At 47.7% G+C, this 22970-nt stretch overlaps 1 protein-coding gene across 2 annotated transcripts in view; it reads left to right on the forward strand.

Moving 5' to 3' along the window:
* The first annotated feature begins 841 nt into the window (after window positions 1-841).
* Window positions 842-22970, forward strand: part of FAM163B (family with sequence similarity 163 member B) — a 48544-nt gene continuing 26415 nt past the window's right edge. Inside the window, exon 1 of one of the 2 annotated variants that reach the window (XM_050926077.1) lies at window positions 842-1439. The gene's annotated coding sequence lies outside the window, so the exon portion shown is untranslated. Of the gene's footprint in view, window positions 1440-2357; window positions 2456-22970 lie in introns of those variants that run through there. The other variant, XM_050926078.1, reaches the window with a different exon arrangement.

The raw sequence follows: 22970 nt of genomic DNA on the forward strand, positions 1-22970 counted from the left end.
AGGAATGGAATCCAGTTCCTTTTCCTCTAGTGGTGCTGGCTGGGCAGGGCTAATAAGAGCCCTAAGCACAAAGGAACTTTAGTGATGAATTTGAAACAGGCCAAATTCTATTCTTAAGCCTGGTCTGCACAAAATTTTGTACCATAGTGTAATTTTCTTTCTGAAATAATTATACCAGTACAACCCCTAGTGTGGATGCGGTTATACTGGTATAAAGATGCACTTTTGAGAGCAGCATTGCAGGTGAAGTGCACCTTGGGCAAAGGCAGATCAGGCAATCTAGAGGCTGTGGGAGCTAACATCAGAGCCCAGGCCCCTCCACTTCTTCAGGGCCATGGGGTGTGGAGCCAAACTACCCAGTGCCTTGTGAATTCCCTAAGGAGGGGCAGCTCTCAAAGCTGCAGTTGCATGGGGGTTCAAGCCCCCCAGAGGTGTGGGGTAGCTGTGCCAGAACAGGGGCTGGGGCAGGGCAAATTGAAAAGCCACCCAAAGAGAAGATCTCCAAGCTGCAGAATGGAGGGGAGAGGAGAAGCCACACAAAGGTGCTTCAGAGCCAGGCTGGTCTGTTGCACTGCAGAACAGTGCCAGTCTGTTATTTAGCAAGCTGTGGTGAGCAGGGGAGGCTGGGGAGACAGCACCCCCAGGGCAGGGCAACTACTCAGGGTCTTTGGGAGAAGGGGCAATTTCCCTATTTCCCCCCCTCCCCCTTGCAATTAGCACAAGCCAGCACCGTCCTTGGAGCTAGGGGCTCCTGCTGCTCTCTTTGCACAGGTGCCAGGGGGAGGGGCGCCGGAGCACACCGGGCTGCCCCTCCGCTTCCTCCAGCTACCCCGCGCTTGCAGCCCCCAGCGCGTGCGCCTTGTTTCCCCCCCGCCCCAGGACTCGGCTGGCGCGCGCCTGCAGCTCTGCTTTCCATGCCCGGGACTAGCGCTCAGGCGGCGGCGGCCATCCTCAGCATCAGCACCACGGGGAGCATCCTCCTCCTCCTCCTCCTCCTCCGCATCAGCACCACGGGGAGCAGCAGCCGCAGCAGCGCCTGCTCCGGCTCCGGCTCCGGCTCCGGCTCCTCCGCTGCTGTTTGTTCGGGGCGGCTTTTGCTGTTTTGGTTTTTTTACACGCGTTTCTTTTCATGCAGCCCCTGGCGCGCTCCCCACTGAACTTTGTAGGGGCTGGAGGAGGACCCCATGCTCCATAGCCACCATGGCCTTGCTTTGATTGGCGGGACCTGCTGCTGCTAGCAGCGCCTGGGCGGAGAGCGAGAGAGCCTGCGCCCCCCCGCCCCCCAAATTAAAACCACCGTCTTCGGGACGGCTCGTGTGCAGTTAGGTGGTTTTGTTTTCTAGTCATTTGGTGGTTGCATTGGTGCTCTCTAAGCTGGAGGCTTTGCGAAAGGAGGTCCTCACCTGACAGAGATCAAGGCACAATTCCAATGCTGAAAGGTAAGAGTTTGAAGGGGGGGGGGGGTTGCAAAGGCTCTTTGATTTGCCATCAAAGCATCTGTTCAGTTTGGGTGTCCTCCTCTCTCCACCCCATCCACACATCATCCTTATGTGTGGTCCTTTGCCATCGCTGTTCTTTCCATAGTACTTCTCATTCTCCGGCCCCCACCCCCGAGCCCTCCCCCCACATCTCTTCCTCCATCCAAAACTGGTTTTGCTCCCTCCTCTTTTAAACAGCTCTCATGCCAGTGGAGGGAGTGATGCTGCTTCTGTGAACTCCTTTCGATTTGACAGCTAATCCACAAGGCTTGATGGAGTAGGTGCAAGGATGGTAGCGAGGAGATTCTAGCCTTGTTGCAGCATAGTTGTGAACAGCAGGGAGTTTGGTGAGGGGAATCCCCAGGTGTCGCACGGATTGAATAGGGACAAGGGAGAGAGGATTGTACACTGTCTGCTATCCTGCCTGGTTAGCACGTGTCAAGGAAACTGGTGAATCCTCCCCCATCCAACCCCCAAGATCTGAATGAATAAAAAAACTCAAAGTGGTTTTTGTTGTGCTGACACTGGTCAGTGTCTGTATTTTGAGTCTTAAAATGCACGGTCGTTAAATCGGCTCTCAGGGTGGCGGGAGGGGAACCCGCTATGTAAGTACCCAAGGCCCATTATTAGCTGCTCCAGGACTAGTGCTGCCCCTCTCGTGCTCTTTAGTGACAGCTGCAGGGGTCAGAGTGGATCTGAAGTTGATTTTTTCTGCTCTCCGGACAGTGATCTGCCCGGGCACTCCAGTAGGAACCACCCACTCAGGCAGAGCATTTGTCCCCAGGTAGAGCTCCATCTCTGCATGCCTGCGGAAACTCTCAGTTGCATTCACATGGTTTTCTATAGATTGTCCCAAGCCCCAAGATATTAAGCTAACCAAACTTCACTGCTCCCCAGTGGAGAAACAGGTCAGAGAACTGCAAGCAAGAGACATAAGTCTAATATGACAGAGAAATACAGAGCTGGATGCAAGAAAGGTGATAGATCAAGTATCCGTCTTTTCTAAGCATGTTTTAACTGAGACAGACCAGGTGGGTGAGGTAATATCTTTTATTGGACCAAGTTCTGTTAGTAACCCAGACACCCTTTTGAGCTACGCAGAGCTCTTCTACAGGTTTGGGAAATGTACTCAGAGCGTCACAGCTAAACAGAGGTGAAACAGATAGTTTAGCATAAGTAGTTAACACACATTCTAAGGGACCATACAAGGTGAAGTGACCCCTGTCCTCTTTATAGCCAAAAAGGGGGTTAGAGGATCACAGATTGTTTTAATAAGGCATGAATCCGGTGTCTTTATTAATACCAGGATTTTTCAGTGTCTAGCAAAGTTATGCATTTAAGCTGCCTGGCTCGTCTTTTGAAAGTGTTGTGTAGGTTTCCTTTGTGGATGAGGACTGATAGGTTGGATATAGAGTGATCCCTTTCACAAAGCAATCACTTTATATCTGAGCTGATTTTTGAGGAAAAAAAGGGAAACAGCAACAATGCACTTGTCTCTTTGTGTTTTCTCAGCCATGAATTCAGAGTACAAATAAAACTGTTTCCTGAGTGTATTGCCTATTCATGTCCAAAAGTTAACAGCTGCTGTGATTATTAACTCAGATTCATTTTGGTTCATGTTGGCATTTAAATTAAGCAGTTTGAATCGTTCCTGTCATTGGGTCCAATCCTGTTCCCTTTCCAAAACAATTGCAACCCTCCACCCAAAACTCCAGTGGATCTGAGACCAGAATCTTGCCCAAGGTCTCTACCCTAAGGTGTTTACAGACAGAGTAACATTTTTCAAAGTGACTCTGATTTTCAATGTGATTTAGGCTCCTAATAACCTGGGTCAGATTTTCAAAGGCATCTGTGTGCAGATAGGTACTCAGTGGGATGTACAAAACCATCTATACCTAACCTGCTTAGGTGCTTTGTAAATTCCACCAAGCACCTAAATACCTTTCTATATCTAGCCCATGGGCACTTTTGAAAATTTTACCCTAAATACTTATGGTCCCATCCTGCCTCCATGAGGCAGTTTTGCCGCTGACTTCAGTTTAATAGAAGTCGCACCTACAAAACTGAGCATGGAAACAAACCGCGGGTCTTCGCATTTGGTTATAAATTGCTGACAGGCAATGATGTCCTATAGATAAATAGCCATGACTTGCTACGTTGTGCCATACCCTCAAAAGAGTGTCACAGATAATGGCATGTAGGTGGCTGGTGCCTTGGGAGATTTGGTTTTTAAAGATGCAACTTTAAAAATCTTTATGAAAGGATGGGCGGCGGGGGTCATGAGATCAGTGTGCGGCATGTATTTTGCTCGCCTTTTCTTCTGTTTCCTTGTTTATTACTTCTCCCCCCCCCCCCAGCAGATAAGTGTGGTTTGTCTTTACCCCTGACTGAGGGGAAACAATGTATTAAACCAATACACCTCAGCAGAGAGACCCGGGATTCAGTGATTCGTGTAGTAGACCAAACTCTCGTCCACACTGTATGGGGTGGTCTCTCCAGATCGAGACTGAGGTACATTGGACAGGGCAGGGCAGGAAAACTTGTCTTGCAGAGCCTGTGCTGTAGAAGTTCTGAAGATAAGGAACTTACAAGCAGGCCACAGGAACCTCTAAAGCTATGAAATCACAGCAGTAGCACAGAAGTCATCAGGTTGCCCGAGAAGACTGAGACACATCAGGGCCTCCCAAAAATCTTGCCCCATCCCCTTGCTCCCTGAAGGGTCTAGTGAGAAAATGACCAGCCAATACTGGTTCCAGGCCCACTAGCTTCTCCTTCTGGCCATTACGAAGGTTAAATATTTCTAGCAGACCACGCAGTTATCAAGGTGATGACAGGAGGCTGGGTGACATGCAATACTAAAGAGAGAGTCCACTGGAGTGCAAGAGGTGTCTCTTGTCAGAATCATGAGGGCAGGCTCCAGAAGAAGACGATATGTGATTAGGGCCACGTGCTGGAGAAGGGGCCATCTAGAGATCACATAGGCTAATCCACACAGCCCCGCAAGATCCACCAAACTGAAAGTGATGCCTGACAGCGCTTTGCCTGTTGCTGAGCTGCTGCCTTGCTCGGCAAGGTCCGAAAGCCCGTGTGCAGCCTGGCTGGCTGGAATTTTTTTTTCTAGTGAGAGGGCCCAGTGTTCTCATCTCTTTCACTGATACCTTGGTTGTTCCTCATTAGGACTTTACTGTGGTTTTTTTGGAGCTGTTGGCTCATTGTTACGAGTGTCTTCCTAGCTACTTAGAGCTTCAGTACTGAGAAGTCAGCTTCCGGAAAGAGGTAAAGAAAACAAGTTCAGGTAAATGTTGCTTGAGTCTGTTATGTTCATGGCATACAAACACAGATAAAAACAAATAGTTTTCCTAGAAGGCTGCAATCTAACACTACGTTATTTCTTAAAATGCAGAACAATAATACACACAAACCTAAAACCAGAGAGAGACAAAGCAGGCTGCTCCCTAATAACAGCGAGTGTACAACTCCCTCCATCTTACTCTAGGCTGGCTGTCCCCAGACAGATTCTGATCACAGGCTTCCCTACAGAGCCCCCTAGCATGCACACAGGACCAGAAAGCCCCTTTACAAATTAAAGCGACAGCCTGCAATTATGACACAGTTTTCAGTACATCACAGTTTCTAGGCTTTTAGTAGGCTTTGTGTTTGGGCTGGGATTGTTGTGCTTGGGAGTAAAAGTCAGTTGGATTTTGCTTCCCACCTTCCTACATTTTTGTGCATGCTATTTTCTTACTTGAGTTGGTGTAATGCTCTGTGTCATTGGCGGCCCTTTCCCTGCACTCCTGGGAGACTTTTGTCTGGTTAGGGTCATGGTATCGCATACTTCTTCTTCCTCCATTTCTCAGCATGTTACGTGGGGTTTTTTGCCTGCAGTTTCTCTCAGAGGGGCATCGAATCATCCTCTCTGAAAAGAGTGAATAACATGAAGGAAGAAGAAGGATGACTCAGGCTGAGGGGGAAGCTGTTTATTTACTCTCCTGGATCCGATGCCATTTTCTCTTGCTTTTCAGAGTTTTTATTTTGAATGGTTTTCTGGGTCTTTTTTTCAATATCCTGTTATGTGTGTATGAACAGGCGGTTTCCTCCCACCCAACTCCAAACAGACCACGCAAATTGTGGGGGGTCAGAAATTATCCCCTTTCTTGGGTTTGCTTTCATTCCGAAATGAAGCACCACAGAATTAGCCTAGTTTTTTCCCCCAGGCCTGCCTGTTCCCATGGTTCGTCCCTGAGGGCTGCTCAGCTCATGGACCTCTCTCTGCAGTGCCGCTCCCACTTTCCTTATCTGCAGCTGGATAAAGAGTGCCCTATGAGAGAGCCTCAGCAGAACCTGCCGAGCCCTTTCCAGCAGGATCAGCACCTTCGTTTGCTTGGTAACATACTGATAGCTTCCAAGATGGAGAGTGGGTCCCTTGTGTACATTCCTACAATCAGACTAGAGATGTACAGACAGCTTCTAAGCTGGAATGGTATGGTGATGCATGTGGTCAGCACAGGATTGTGTAAGCGGCTCTTCCTTCTTGTTATGAGCACCGGCTTCCTTCTCTGCTCCACAGATTTTATCAAGGAGACGGAATATTGTCACGCGCTCTCTACGACAATATCTGACGTTATCCAACTTGCCTTTGGTGTGTTTCCAGAAATAGTTAGGCCTACGGTATGCGCAGATGACATCTGGATGTATTACTGTCAAGTTCAGAAATGTTCAGTAAACAAGATGTGGATCTATTGTTTGAAGGTTGTTTACAGAGATTCCTATCAAGTGATCTGGCCATGCAGAGGGGAGAGCCTTAATGGCAAGGTGATAATTGCTTTTTCAAAGTACACTTCAGAAAAGAGTCATTAGAAACCCAAGGGCAAGCAGTAGCCAGCATTAGCCAGATCAAGGGCCTGATCCAAGAAGCATGCAAGTCAAGGGGAGTTTTCCCATTTACTTCAGTGATGGTTGGATCAGCCCACGGGCAGGTTCATATATTTCTGAAAGGGAGCATGCTGCTCTCGGATATATCTAGGGACAGAGTGGAGTCTGTCCAGGGTCCAAGTGTGATATTGCAGGCAGCACAGTAATACTAGAATCAGTGCGTTAAGGCAAGAAACAATCCTGATACTGCTTTGCACTCGGATACAGTAGCAGCTCTCATCTAAGGTGCTTATAGCACTTTAGAAACGTTAAATAAGCCTCGCAAAATCCTAGAAGGAAGTAAATATACTTAATCCTCCCTCAGCATGGGGGGCTGGACTAGAGGGCCTCTTGAGGTCCCTTCCAGCCCTATAATTCCCTGGTTCTATGATTATTAATCTTATTTTACAGATAGAGAAACTGGGGGCCACTGAGATTGAGACTTGCCTGGATTGTTGGGCAGTGGACAGGAACCAGGAGTCCTGAAGTCCAGTCCCCTCTCTAACCACTAGCGATCACACTTTCAGCTGGAGTAATGACTAGTGACAGACATATGACAAGACATATTCCTCTCTTGAGTTGGAGATACCGTAGAAGCCATAGCAATCCTTCTAAGGCTTGTAGCATGTGCAGAGAGCCCTTTATCTGATTCTGTCCCCAGGACACGAGGTTTGAGGAGAAGAACATCTCTTTTTGGGGTTGGATTAATTTGCCGCTTCTTACTACTCCTGATAGAGAGGAAGAATTAGGTTCTACCACCAAGCCAGGCTAGTCAGGCAATGCCACAGTGAGCATCCATAACATAACACTGACAAATCTCCAGGCTTGGATTATAGACTCATCAAATTTAATGCCAAAAGGCACCAGCAGATCATTTAGATGAAGCACGTTTTGGAGATATAACACCGATTTTTGCTCCCAGTACTTCCATTAGGTTTATTTAATTTTTCACCACTCCCAGTTCAATGAATGAAGCTTTAATAATCTTCATTCACAAAAATAGGGAGAGCGGAAGGAATATTTTAAAAAACAAGGCCCCTTCCTTGATCCAGATGCCAAAATGTTTCCTGAATTCTGCAGAAGAGTAGAGATTTGATTCTGGCATCACCTACACTAGCTTCACACCAATATAGCTCCATGGCATTCAGTGGAATTACTCCTGGTTTACCCTGGTGTGAGGGTGAGCCTGATCAGGTCCATTTGTAATTTCATGCAGTTTAGACTAGTATGAAATAGTGCCACATTTGCCTGACTATTATAGCAGTTTTGACACTATGTCTAAGGACTGGTCTGGACTTGCCAGTTGGGGGTATCTACCACTCTGCTAGGCTGGCAGAGTTATCTGTGTCCAAACAGGTTTCCTAGCTTACCTGAGTATTCTGTCACCCAGTGGTGGATTAGCCACTGGGCCAACGGGGCCCAGGCAGTAAAAATGGGTGCCCCCACGCCTGGACCTGCTCTGCCTGCCCGGCACTTCTGCCGGGGAGCAGGGTGGAGGCACGGGAGCTTGCCCCGTTCCACTTGCCTGGCACTCCAGCCGGGAAGCAGGATCGGGGTGAAGGGGCTTGCCCCGCTCCAACCAGCACTCCAGATGGGGACCGGGGTCCAACCAGAGCAGCAGGCAGGCAGAGTATGGCAAGCCCCTGCACCCCAACCCTGCTCCCCAGCAGCCAGGCAGAGCGGTGCAAGCCTCCATGCTACAACCCCACTCCCCACTAGCCCGGAGAGCGGAGCATGGCAAGCTCCTGCACCCCAACCACACTCCCCAGCAGCCAGGCAGAGCAGTGCGAGCCTCCATGCCACAACCCCACTCTCCACTAGCCAGGAGAGCGGAGCTAGGCAAGCTTCTGTGCCCTGACCCAATTTCCCCAGCAGAAGCGATCAGCGGGAGCGGGGGACTGCAGGTGGAAGGGGTGGGGAGGGTCCCCCACTTGTTCTGGCCTGAGGATCCCCCACTTGTTCTGGCCCAAGGGTCCCACAAAACCCTAATCCACCCCTGCTTCCACCCACCAATAAATACTCCATTTTAAGATCTGGTTGTTGAAATGCTGGTAGTGTCACAAAGCCTGTATCAGATTTGTAGAGCCAGACCCTCAGCAGGTGTAAAGCAGGATAGTTCTGTTGCCCAATGGAGCGATGCTGATTCACTCCAGCTGTGGATCTGGCTTTCTGAAACCGCTGCTTCTTACCCTACACAGCCTACGGGTTTATTTCTGGGTACTCAGGGTGGCCTCTTTTGGCTGCTTGGATTTTGCCTGGCAATAGGGTACCTCTCCCTGGCGTGGTTCATTAACTACTGTCTGATCTCAAGCATTTAGGCAGCGAGACAACCCTTAGAGGTCCTCACCCTAAAAAATAGGCCTCATTTGAAAAGCAAGTGGGAGTTTGCTGTGTGGTCTCAAATTTCCTCTAAATCCATGATAATTGGCTCCTCTTTGAAGTGGATGGCCACAGATCATCTATTTGATGGGTAGGAGACAAGGCCCTCTGAATTGCTAGATTCTAAATAAGGAATCTAAACTGTCCATGAGTTAAAAGTTCATCAAAAAAGCCTGAGCTACAGTAGCTCATTATCTGAAGAACATTGAAAGTGCTGGGCACATCGAGAAAAAAAGTAAAGCTGAGATTACTTTCCCCAGTGAGTTGGGGAGAAAGAGCTCTTATATCATTTAATAAATTAATATATAGAACGATCAGTAGTGGCTTGGCTAGGTGACTGCCTGAAGACCATGTCATCCAGTTTAGATTTGATTTTAATGACCAAGAAACTGACTCGTTAATGTTACCTGTTCCATTTATATTGGCAAGGGACAGAATCTGATCCCCTTACTCATCTCCAATCTGGAACTGTTTGAGAAGAAAGGGCCTTCTCAAAGAGAGCTCAGAGGGGTATCAAAATTAGTGAAAGGGAGCTCACTTGTCGAAGGAAAGGTAAATATACAGATTGCTGGATAACATACATGCCCTGAAATTCTCAGAAGAATGCAGAAGCATAATACCAAATCCAGACGCATTTATCTCCTTTTGACTTTTAACCAATGGCCTATAAGGCTAAAGCAGATCAGAATTTCTTAAGATATAAAGACTTGAAAATTGGTACCATTCACAGTAGAAATGTGCACTGGATACTATAATAAAAGATGGTGCATTAACTTAAATGGGGTTGCTATTCATTGTGATTACAAAGGAACAAGTTTATAGTTACTCAGTTTGTAGTGAAGTGCATTCAAGTACCATTCTAGTTCCCAAACATATTCACTGAAGTGTGCAAATTGCAATTGCAGTTATGCTGAACCGACCATCCAAAAGGGAAGATTTTCTGTTAGGAAAGTGACATCACTGCCCCTCTCTTTACCCCATTTCCTCTCTTTGCCTTTTTTTTTTTTTTAAGTATTCCCAGTGCAGGAAAGGTATGTTGGTTTTGCAGTGACGGTTTGCATCTGGGTTCCATTAGATCGCACTTGGGATCTGGATTTAGTCCAGTTCCAGCCTCTGCCACAGACTTTGTGTCTGACCTTGGGGATGTCAATTTAATCTCTCTGTGCCTCAGTGACCTATCATTAAAATGGGGATAATCATGCTTCCTTTCTCACACCCTTTGTCTGTCTTGCTAGTTAGCCTAGAAGCTCTTTGAGGCAGGGACTGTATATTCACAACCCCCAGGACAAAGGGGCCTTGGTTTCTGTTGGAGCTGCTGTTCCAAGAATCCAAATAGAACCACCAAAGCTTAGCAGGGTTGAAAGAACGTGCTCCTGGTTCTTCCCATCTCCCTACTGGCCGACCAGGGTGATTTCACATTTGGTTTTACATACATTCACCTTTGGGTTTTGGTTTTCAGAGCTGACCCCACGAGTGGTTGATGGCCTCCTTCCATCAGAAGGTCTTGCAGGCAGCTAGCACAGCTCCAAAAAGGCATTGATTCCTGTGTTAGAACTAGCTTGCGAGGAATCCTCCCTGCGGCTCAGCGCAGAAAGAACAATACCAGAGCGTGAAATCTCTGCAAAAGAACTGCAGAGAGCCGTGAGACCACCTGGCCCTGACACAGCCCTGTGCCTGCATACGGAGCAATGCAGAGTTTGCCTGGCTTTCTGTCTGGAGATGGTTCTAGATCCAAACTTCCCCAGAATTTTGTGGTATCTAGATCTGGGGTGGTTTGGTCTGGGCCTGTCTGTAGCAGTGAAGTTACACACAGATTGAATTTCCCTGCTGCTTGGCTGTGAGCAGCTCCTCTTTCCATTTGGTCTGAGCGCCAAGCCATGGTTTTGCCCTACGCTGTGCATTATTGTGGATGGTTTTGTTGTTGCCCATGGGAAAAGCAAGCACTGAAACACCCAGAGTCCCTTTGTAGCACATGCTTGAATCACAGCAGGGCTGACTCAACCCTTCCTCCTTCCTGAGCAAATGGCCTTTTGGATTTGCATGAACCCTAAATCTCTTAGGGCCTGGGCACTGCTCAAAGAATACGACTTTGTACCATGCAGAGTAAGCCAAGGAGATTGAGGCCTGGTCCACACTACACTGTTAAACCAATTTTAACAGCATTAAATTGATTTAACGCTGCACCCGTCCACACTACACTGCTCTTTATATCGATTTAAAGGGCTCTTTAAATCGATTTCTGTACTCCTACAAAACGAGAGGAGTAACGTTAAAATCGATATTACTATATCGATTTAGGGTTAGTGTGGACGCAAATCGACATTATTGGCCTCATTCTTTTACGGTAGCTACCCACAGTGCACCGCTCCAGAAATCGACGCTAGCCTCGGACCATGGACGCACACCACCGAATTAATGTGCCTAGTGTGGACGCGCACAATCGACTTTATAATATCTGTTTTATAAAATCGGTTTAAGCTAATTCGAATTTATCCTGTATTGTAGACGTACCCTGAGTGTGAAAGGTCTATACTGTTTGAGCTAAAGGAATAACTCTGCTAGAGAGCAGCTGTTGTAGATTCTTGTCATCTACAGGGAGCAGTCACTAGAGGGGGACAAAGATCCATATTGACCTAGCATAGGTTACATCTGCTTGATCAAAATCCCTGTTCGTGGTGGTGTGCAGTGTGTCTCAGAGATGGCTGTTTGGAATGTTCTTTGGGATCCTTCAGGATAAAAATGTTACAGTTCTTTGCCACTATGCCCGAGAGAATGCAAAAAAAAAAAATTAAAAAAAAAGGCTCCTGCTACATCTGCTTATGTTAGTCCTACAACGGCTCTGTAAATACGTCCTTCTCTGGAGGTAGCATGCCCTAACAGGGCCTAGGAGTGAGAGTCAGGAGCCTTGGAGTCTAATCTCAGATCTGCCTCTGTGACTTTGTCTGAGTCATTTCACCTCTGTATGCTTCAGCATCTCCAACTGATTGCCGGGAATGAAGAAACCACTGTTGTAGAGCAAGTTAAGTCACATTCTAGGAGAATCTGGAGGAGTGGAGAGACTCCGTTAGAATACCAGGGGCCCATTATTCTGTGTGAGTTAAGCTTCGGGACCTGAGAGCAGACCTGGTTCCCCTCAGCCCCCCAGGATGCCCTTTGACAATCCGGCGGGAACTGAGAAATCCTGGCGCGGTCTCTTAGCCCTTTTTCAAAGTCGCTCTCCACGGCAGCACTGAGGCCAACGCTGCAATGCGAGCATTCAAATAGCAAGGGAGGGTCACATTCTGCCCTGCCCTGTGGCCATCTAGAGCCCCCTGTGTGACACAGCTCATGGAGCAATGGACACAAGAGAGCTTCTGCACCCAGATCTTTTGCACTGCCACCAAACCAGCCATGCAGTGTTAGTAACTCCCAGCTTCCTCCTTTCCCAGCCCCATCCTCATGAGCTGAATTCCTGTAGCTATTTCTCTTTAGTCAAACAAAATGGATCATTTGGGGGGGCGTTGGAGGGGGAGAAAATGTTGTTCGCTTCTTTCTCTCCCGCTTTTCTGTGTTGCTTCTTGAATAATTAAGGCTTTCTGTTCTCTCAGCCTGCACTCCAGCAGATTACATTGTGTGCGCTCCTCATCAGGAGCTGAGACGGGCTCTTACGGTGCCCAGATGTGTTTTGCTTATTGAAATGGGACAAGCTAAACACATCTGAGACTTACCATTAAATCTCATTACATTTGTACAGGCTGTAGATTTACAGTCCTCCTCGGGGCAGTCTGGAGCTGGCATCTGGGCCAGAGAAAGTTCTTAGCTGACCAAATGGGATTGTTAATAGAAGAAATTATAGGGGGAGTTATTTTTTTTCCCTGGCTTTGGATTTTATTTCCTACTTTAGCAGCGACTGCAGTAGCTTATCTCTGGTAATAGCTTAGCTGGTAATACCGGAAACAGCGCTCTCTGATGCTAATGTCTCAGGCTGTCTAAACCTTAATTTGAGAGGTGATTAAATGATGGTGGGGGAGGGGGCAATAAAAGCAGGCCTATCTTATTTTTAAGGCATTTAGGCTGATTGTGTGTGTTTTGGATTAACGCCTGCTTTGACATTGATGTATGAAAATAAGTCTCTGCTACTTAAGCCATGCATGACTGTTCGAGTGTTGAGGGGTGGAATTGATGGGCATGAAAATCTGTGGCATGACTAGAATCTCCTCTCTAACATCTTGTGAATTATCATCTGCCCAGATGAAATCAGATTCTTCTTTTGCTGTGGTTCCCTCTGTTTAGGTTTCCAAAGCCGAGACCCAGGCAGTGGAAAACGTTTCATTTCAGCTTGTCGTCAGGAGCAAGCCTAGCTTCTCTTAGTGCTGGTTCTGCACCACTAGTCTGTTTTTTGCTTTGTTTTTGTTTTCAGGTCTGATTTATTTATTTGCGTTTGTTTGTTTTTAGCTGCGCCTGCAGCTTGTAGGGAAGGGATGTGGGGACTGATGTTTTGACATGTGATTCAGAGAGACCTTCGAGACTTTTCTTTGTGCTTCACATCCTTAGGTGGACGACAGCTAGTCTCTCAGACTTCCCACCCAAGGAGTAGAAAGACGTACCTTTATGGAAGCACATCAGTGTGATATAGGGGCGTGTTCTGAGCATACCAATGGAAGCTAGGTGGACCTGAGTTGTCTTTCCTGCTCTCTCTGTTGCCTTGGGCAAGTAACTTGCCTTCTCTGGGGCTCAGTTCTCCACTCCGTAAAATGATTGTTGCCCAACGATACCTGCCCAGCTCATGGAGAGGTAGGCGTGGTGGGGGTTGTGAGGGTTGATTAGTTAGATAGCATTAACAGATAAGAAATAAGTGTTGTTGTTAAAGCTGTTGTGTAACCTTCCTCTGCCCTGGCAGAGTTTCAGCATGTCAGTCCAAGGTACATCTCTCCAGTACCCTAATGTGGGAGTATCTGAGCTCTTCCCAGTGTCCCCATGAGGCAGGGCAGGCCTATTATTCCCATTTCACAGATGGGGAACTGAGGCACAGAGAGACTAGGTGACGTGCGGAGCAGGGGACTGCATGCAGCTTTCCCAAGCCCCAGGCTAATACCCCATCCAATGGGCTGTCCTTGCCCCTGAGGCCTTCATGTGGTGGCCACCATTCTTCTGGCTGAAGAGGACCCTCCAGACCTTCCTTCACGTGGAGATGTTACTCACTGGCCTTGCAGTGGATGTTACCTTGAAAACAAGATGGTGGCATTTCTCATCTGCTTTAATGCCAGAAAGGGCTGTACTCATTAGGCTTTCTCTTGCCACAGTGGCTCTGGCAAGCAATGGCGACCAAGTAGCCTCTGGCTGGGGCCATAGGGAACCTTAGGGCTTTCATGTTGCCTCTCTGAGTGATAGTTTGCAGTGTGTCTTCCTCTCTCCCCTGTTGTAGTCATGGTCACTAAGTCTCCCATGGCAGTCAGGAAGTCTGCCCATTGCCAGTCAATATGTCTGCAATGCCATTCCTGCTAGTGGACCATTAGGGAGTGCTGAAGTGCCTGGCATACAGCATCTTAATGCCCTTTCCTCCACAATGGAGGCTGAGCTCACAGCCATCCGGGAGAGGTCGAAAGGCCTTCCAACACCTAGTTCTCCTCTCCTATAGCTCACAACTCCATCCAGATGATTCAGCATTTTCTCTCTCTTCCCGCCCCTCACCCCACCCCCACTCATTTAAATTCAAGCCTGGAGTTGTGCTTAGTAAGTGCCACCGTCGCTTTGATGAGCTGTGCAAATATTATTTTTCATTAGGCGTGATTTAGTCATATTAAATGACATTACTGCCTCGTATTACAAAGCGTGTATTCCCTTCTGCAATACACTGGGGCAGGCATTCCCCCACTGCTTTGCTTTGAAGACAGCCTGGTTCAGCGTGCTGAAAATTCAGAAAGCTCAGCTGCAGCTGGATCCCTCCTTTAAAAAATAATAACTTTAGGCGAGAGAACATTACTGTCCTTTGAATTCATGCTTTTTCCATTAACTTTTTCAGTTACCCCTGCTAGATGTGCTTGTGGGAAGCGAGGACTGCAGTGTGGCGGTTATGGAAAGCAGTGTTTTGTTAAAACTCGGGGGTCATTTGAGGGGAAAGCTGGGAGGTTCTCAGTTGCCTCTCAATGTTTTCTGGGTTTCCGTACAATGTGGAGGATATGTCCTTCCACTGGAATCTTCTAATGCTGCTGCTAACAGCAACACCTACAGTGGAGCTTATACATTGTTTCTTCAAGCCCATATGGAAAAATCCTATAAAATGTAATAGAAACATGATATATTTTCTGTAGGTTTTTTGGATTGTCCTGCAGAATTTAATGGAGCATTATACCTGGGCAATAAAACTCTGTGGGAGAGTTTTAAACAAAAACCTATAGAAAGGATCAGATTTGCTATTAAATTCTATAGGCCAGATTCTCAGTTACATTACAGCTCCTCTGCACGGCTCGGGTGTCGCACAGGGGCAGGAATCAGGCTGTGCATAGCCAGCACAGCGCTCCCATGGTGGAGGGGAACTCTTCCCTGGCCTAAGGGAGACAACACCGTCTGATGGTTCCTGGAGCTAGGCTGTGACATTGTTCGGCTGTGAGAGCCTGAGTCTGACCTCACTCCCGTTGATATACGTGGGGGCGGGGGAGCTAATTCTCCTGAAGTCATTAGAGGTAAAACCAGCTTGAGAGAGATTAGAATCAGGCAGCTGTGAGGATCTTTGTGCTGCTCAGATAGGAGAGAGCTCGTTATTATCCTTTGATTCTAGCTGCCTTTGTGGTACACACCCACAGAAGCGTGGGCCTCCCCCCGCGGTCTGCCATTCCCTGTAGGGGTCTCACGAGCCGTTCCTTTCTATAGAGTCCAGCCATCACCGGGTCCCCCAGAACCACGTTCCTCCCCTTGCCTTCGCCACAGGCTGCTTCGTTCTCACTGGAAGTCTTCAGCAGCTTGGCATAATTGAGGTGTTTGCTGTGTGTGGCCAGAGTCTCTCCGCAGGTGCTGCTCTGAGAAGGATGCTCAGGAGAAGAAAGTGGAGCGGATGTAGCTTTGTGGTTACTGCCAGGCACTGCAAAGGGCTCAGATCAGGGTGTGCTGCCCAGAGATTTGCACATTTGGATGGAAAGCAGAGAATTCCCTTTTGAGGCAGAACCGAGGCTGGTGCGAAGGATTATTTACATTTTGGCACAAACGAGGAGCATTAATCACAATAAAAGAGTGATTATAAACAGAGCTCTCATGGGGGTTTATTAGCTAGTGCCATTATGGGGTAAACACAGGTGAGAGGGGAGAATGCTTAGGATTAAAGTGACAAAAACATCAGCCGAGAAATGTGTAAAGTGATAGAGGCTAGAGATTGCAAACCTGATATTAAACCATTCCACACATGAAGGGCCTCACCCTGCTTCTGCTCTAAAATTACTGTGTAACTACATAGTCTGTTCCGTGCAACAGGGGCGGTCTTTGTTCTGTGTTTGTACCGCCCCTAGCACAATGGCAACCTGCTCTGCCACTGGGGCCCCTCCACAAACCCAGTCACAGATACTGTTCATCTATCTCAGCATTTCTCAGGCACTTGGCACTGCAATATCTAGACACCACAATCATTAGAGACGTTGCCCTTTTATAGCACCTGAGGATCCCATTGCACTGTACAAACATTCATGGTGTACTCCTCACAATGGCCCTGGGGGACTAGAGTGCCGTTTCCTGATTCGGGGGGCAATGAAGGTACAGAGAGGTTTAAGAAGTTGAGGTGCATTTCTCAAAGGCACTTAAGTGATTTAGGAAACCCATTAACTTCCCATGAGATTGAGGCCCTAATGGCCAGATCCTCAAAGGTGTTTAGATGCATGACTTCCACTGGCCTGTCTCTTTTGAAAATTTTAGCTCTGATCCAGCTCACATTAAAGCTGGTAGGGGCTGCTCCACTGCAGAGAGGAGGCTTTCTATGTCACTTGCCCAAAGGATGCAGGGAAGCAGTGGCAGAGCTGAGAAAAGAACTAATATCTCCTGATTCCCAGTCCTGTGCATGCACCTCCTTCCCTTAGTTACTGTTAATCAGCCTTAAATGTGGGTGAGCAGTAAGAGTGGGTTCCATTCCCACCTTTAGCACTTCCTCTTGTGACCTTTGACAACTGACTAAACTCCTCGGTGTGGTGTTAGGCTTAACTAATGATTCTAAAATATTGTGAGTTCCTCAGATGAAAGGACGAAGTCTTGTTAAAATGATTGCTGTAGGAGATGGCAGAACAGCTCTCTGTTAATCACGCTCCATCAGTACCTCCTTTATATACACACTACATCCTTAATTGTGGCATCACTGCATCTCAGCCTCAGAATCCCGACAGAGTTTCGTCTTGTCTTACAATGTAAAATTAGTGACCAGAGGACTGGCCTACAGAACAACTCAGTGGTTTGAGCGTTGGCCTGCTAAACCCAGAGTTGAGTTCAATCCTTGAGGAGGCCACTTGGGGATCTGGGGCAATAATTTGTCTGGGGATTGGTCCTGCTTTGAGCAGGGGATTGGACTAGATGACCTCCTGAGGTCCCTTCCAACCATGATATTCTATGATTAGGCCGGCTTAACTACGTTGCTCAGGGCTGTGAAAAAGTTCATGCCCTGTACAATGTAGTTTAGCCACCTTAAGCCCTGTCATAGACGCTGCTAGGTAGATGGAAGAATGCTTCCATCGACCTAGCTACCACCTCTTGGAAAGGTGGATTTATTGCAGTGACAGGAAAACGCCTTCCATCTCTGTAGAGTAAGTGTCCAGACTACAGCAATGCAGCTGCAGCACTGTTGCATTTCTAGTGAAGTCATAGCCTGACACAGAGAGATTTGCAACCAAACCCACGCTCATTCTTTCTGGCCCCCTCAAACCTGATCATTTTGTCTTGGCTGCAACTTAAACAAAATCCTCTTCTTTCACCTTACCAGTAAAGAAGCTGAATGCTGCTTTAGGATCAGTTGTGATGCATCATGCTTCCTGAAATGAATTTGCTTTGTAGCCTTGTCTTGTTTTCTCCGGCTTTGTTGTCTAACACGATAATGCCACTGTCAAAACGCCGACTGCAGGTTAAAAAAAATGCAGCATGCTATCATTACAAAGAGATAATTATTTCCACATTAATCTTTCAGACGAGATTGTTAGAGTGGTTGCTGGGGAGGCAGGGGATTGTTGGGAGCAGGGCCGGCTCCAGCTCTTTTGCATTCCTCAATGGCAATTCGGTGGCTGGTCCTTCCCTCCGAGAGGGACTGAGGGACCCACCGCTGAATTGCTGGAAGACCTGGACATGCCATTCCTCTCCAATGGCCGCCCTAAGCACCTGCTTCCTGTGCTGGTGCCTGGAGCTGGCCCTAGCTGGCGGGTTTTTCTTCAGTCATAGCCTGTAGGTAGCTCCTATTCTGCAGACATCAGCACTATTCCTGTGGTATCCTGATTACTGAATAATTTAATGTAGCACTGTACATAAACTGCCTTTTAAAAATATTTGTTTCTGGTTCAGATACAAATGGCAGCTTAAGTCCTGAAATCAGCTCTGGCAAGCTAAAGATTAGGGGATAGGTTAGCAGTGGGTAAATTCTCACTGCATACAATTAAGACTAGGCTAAATATTTATCTATTAGAGATGCTTTGCTAATAAAATTAGTCCTGAACCGACAGGCATGTTAATCCTGATTTCATAGTTAAATTTCAACACATTTTGGCTACCTAAATTGGATGGGCCATTTCAGTCAGATGTGGAGTTCTTCACTTCTGAACTGTTGTATCATGTTGCTGTGTGATGTTAAACAGCTTCCATGTTGCACCCCAGAAGTGACTGTGTTTTGCTAGCAGGGAGAGTACTTCTTGCAGATAGTTGATATTAGTGCACAGTGGGCACATGGAAGATGTTCCTTCTTGGTCTACAGATCACCAATTCTAACAATATTCCACATTTTACATTTAGGGAAGGTGTCAGAAACTAGTAGGGGTGACCAGATAGCAAGTATGAAAAATCGGGACGGGGTGGGGGGGGTAATAGGTCCCTATATAAGGAAAAGCCCTGAATATCGGGACTGTCCCTATAAAATTGGAACATCTGGTCACCCTAGAAACTAGTGCTGAAAAAGAACTTCTTAAAATGTGCCACTGTGTCATTTGAAGTGTGGGCCGAGAGGTGATATCTAATGTCAGTTATATTATTAATCAAATGGCCCCTGGTATAACTTTTGTAAGCCCAGTGGACATTAAAATGCTCTGTTGAGATCTGTAGATCTATATAAATAAATCCAGAGAGCACCACTGAGCTGCAGCAGTCAGCCATCAAACAGTATGCTAGGCAATGAAGGAAGTGAGAATGTTGGTTAAGGGTACAGAGACAAAGCCACAGTCTTGTGGGATCTCTGGAGGGCTTTCCATGAATTTGAGAGAAAATGGCCTTCCAGATCCCCTTGCTGGCTTTGGAGATCCAACCCTGACTGCCCAGACAGCACACGCTTAGGATCTGATTTATGGAACTCTCCCACATAAAATGAAGAGATCAGTCAGCCCAGCTGAAACCTGAATCTGTGGTTCGGGAAGCCGAAGTGGATCAAACGAAGAGCTCCATGCTGGACTCTCTCCTTGCTTGCAGCAGTGTAAATCAGGAGTTGTGCCATTGCAATAAATGTACAGCCAGTGTGTATGGAAGAAGAATTAGGCCCATTGGAATTACAACAGGTGTAAAACCAGTGTAAGTGAGAGGAGAATCAGGCCGTTAGACCATGTAGCCATCTCCTCCAACCTCTGTCAGAATCCTCCCACAAAGCCGAGGGAGCGCGGAGGTGACACATTCGCAATTTTGTACAGGTGCAGGCAGCCTGCAAAACCCTCTGCGATTGACACTTTTCAAACAACCTTTTCATTGTGTGCTTGGTTTCTGTGGCTAAAGGGAGGTAGGAGGGACTCTCGAAGGGCGATCTTGAATTCAGAAGAGCCATCCAAGCTGGAGGCTGGAGACAACAGGTGCTACGTTGACAGTAAAGGAGATGCAGGTGGTGGTTCAGAAGAAGATGTTATTGGTTGCCACAGCAGATAAATCTGCGAGTGCATGCCTCTGTCACTTCCTTTAATGAAGAAGGGTGGGAGTGAATTTAATGGTCATGAAAGGGGTCAGATGTACAGGCTTGGAATCGGAAGCACGTGGGACAGGTTCAGGAAAGGCAAAGGGGCAAGCTTTCCCACTGGGATCAAGGCCACCAAGGCTTTTCTCAGAGCCTCACAGAACGGTCGCTAGATAGTAAAATCTTCTAAGCACTGCTGACCAGGCCCAGATTTGAACCAGCAAACTAGAGGCAATAATGCACATACAGATCACACTAGGCACCTCACTGAGAGGGAAAACTGCCCAGCACTGAGCTGCCCAATTCTAAGGAGCCCTTGGAGAAATGAAGTCCTATCCCAGAGGCGGTGAAGAGCGGTGAGTGTCGATCACACTGCCCATATTTCCCAGCAGAGAGTGCACTGCTAAGCCACCTACAAGCACATGTGTGCATCCCTTCCCCTTTTCACCCCACCACGGCAACGCTCGGATGTTTACACATTCCCGCAGCTCCCAAGCCCAAAGCGCTGCCCTCAAGAGCAAGAGAATAAAAAAGGTGATGCGGGATTTCCACTTAAAGCATTTTGCTAATGGAAGGCCACGTTCCCTGTCCGTGCAGCTGGCAGTGACCCCGTCCGCCGGCTCCATAACTGAAAAGCCCTCTGCTGGGACCCAGCCCTAGCAGCCTGGCTCTTGTTCATTGACTGGGTAGGATTACAGGAGGAGCTGGGGGACAAAGGCCCGTATTTGCTACCACAGATTTTTGGCTTCTAACTTACAATTTGTTGCTTTCCCTCCATTTGGACTGGTCTGTGCTGGTTAGGCGAGGATTCTTGTTGATTGTTGTTGTTCTCAGAGATGTGACTCTCACACAGGACTGGAGCCTTCTGCCACCCAGGGTCACACTCTGGTCTGACAGGAATGATCAGCAAGGGTTGTAGGGTTAAGCCAGGCATGCCCAAACTTTGCAGCACTGCGGGCTGAGGCTGGAGCTTCATTTAAAGGGCCAGATTATGGGGCCTTCCCACCCTCATGCCCACACTGGGCCCCCTGCTCAGAGACAGGCCATGTCTGTAGTTCACCCAAGGGCACTGGCTGCTCAGGGCTAGAGCATCCACAGCTGCTGGTGTGTCCAAAAGGGGCAAGTTAGGGTTGGAAGGAATGGTCATATCCCATCCCCCCCCCACACACACACATACCCACTGCATGTGCTGAAGGGGCAGTCCAGTGCCATGCACGTGCTCTCCACAGGGCAAGTCCTCTTGCCAATACGCTGCCGCTCTGGAACATCCACTGTGGGGTGCAGCATCTCCTCGCGCGCCCACTGCTGGCCCAGACTGCACCAGAACTGCCGTCCCTTTAATCACCAGCAAATAGACCTGCCCGGCTCTAACGCACCAACTTGGTTTCACTGCCTTGCGTGAGCTCAGCTGCAATAAGAAAGTAGAAGGGCCAAATCTGGAACCTCGTCTCCAACCTCCACTGGCAGTGGGTTCAGATGCATTTTGGATCCCAGTTTCAGACAGCTCTTAACACCAGTCTTACTTGTAAAAAGCACCCAGAGGTTTTGCAAAACTAAAAACCAGCCGCCTCTGTCTGTCAATTTATTATTGTGTATTTGTTTATTACAGTAGCACCTAGAAGCCCCTGCCAAGTCTGGGCCCCATTTGCTTGGTGCTGGATGGAACTTTGTTAGGTGAAGGTTCAGAGCATATATTAGTAACTTGAGTGCAAAATGCTTAGAAGAACAGTTAGTAAATAAAGCAACTAGAGATGGTCAAAATGTTCATGAACATTTTGTCCCATTTTCTCATCAACATTTTGATGAGAATTTTGTTCACATTTCCCACTGCTTTGACCAGTTCTAACAGCCACCATTAAAAGGACAGGAAATCCAGATGTGCGTGAATTGTCAGACTCAGATTGGAAAGTATAGCCTGGCCGGTCTACTTCAGATCTGAGAGGAAAAATTCCACCTCCGTCCCAGTCCGACACAGAGATTAATGGGACTTTGACGGGGCTTTTAGGGGTGAGCGTACTAAAATAAAAAGTCAGTTGCAATTTTCACTGTTTGCATTCCTTAATAGATGGGACAGGCAATTAACATTGCGGCTTTTAGCTATTGCACCAGTGTAAACCAGCAAAAACCACCGTGGGGGTGATATATGTATGCTAGGGTATTGCAATGATACTGATACATCAGTGAAGCTACCCTGCTGGCTAAAATCCCTCAGCGGAGATTGGCCCTCAGATACGACAGTGATAACTGCCTTTGAAATACCATAGGTGGACAAATTGGATAGACTGTGGTTGTACCCCTAGGAAAAGTTTCTCATCATTTCTGCTTGTTTCTTTATGCCTCACTGGCCATCAGCGTTCACAGCGCTCCTCGTGATCTATAGGAAGAGGGGCAGAGGAGGAGATCAGCTAGGGGCCGTGGTGTTCAGTGCATTGCGAACACCTACGCAGGTAGATAGCAGTTCAGAAGTGGCACAAAGCCTACGGGGACGTTTCCTGGAAGAAGCAGCTTTTCACTTGTCTATTAATTTGGTGGGGAATAAACTAGACAAAGAATTAAGTTTGTCTGGAACTGATGCCCTGATGTGCAAGTGCAATCAATCCTTTGCTGAACATAGTCGTGTTAGCTGAGCAGCGGCAGTGACACAAAGCCCAGGCCGGACGCTGCTCTACTGGGGAAAGAGCCGGCGTTTGTTTTCCCATTCTGGTCATGATTTCTGCTCGCTGTAGGGGGCAGCCTTTCCTAACAACACAGCCCCTTAGCAAAGGCATCTGTCGGTCCAGGAACTCCAGAGGCCCTGCCTGCAGCTTGTAAACCTCCAGTAACACAGATTGCGCTGCTAATCTAATCCCCATCTCTGAAGCGATGACACTGTCTTCAGCCTCAGTTCTACAGCCTTTTGAATTCTTGCCAGGGCTTCTCCAGCCCCTGCTGCTGGGTCTTGCATTTCTGAGTGTCGCTGCTTACTGCAAGAATTGAGGCAGCCGGTATCCTGGTCAGTGGCAATGTATTGCCAGACAGGCAGAGAGCAGGTTGGTGCCTTTAACCTGTGAGAGTCACCTGGCCCGAAGAACAGGCCATGCCCCACAGCTGTCCCACACAGAAGATGGAATTGCTGCATGGTCAGT

This window comes from Gopherus flavomarginatus, chromosome 17 (assembly GCF_025201925.1).
Source record: "Gopherus flavomarginatus isolate rGopFla2 chromosome 17, rGopFla2.mat.asm, whole genome shotgun sequence".
NCBI lineage: Eukaryota > Metazoa > Chordata > Testudines > Testudinidae > Gopherus > Gopherus flavomarginatus.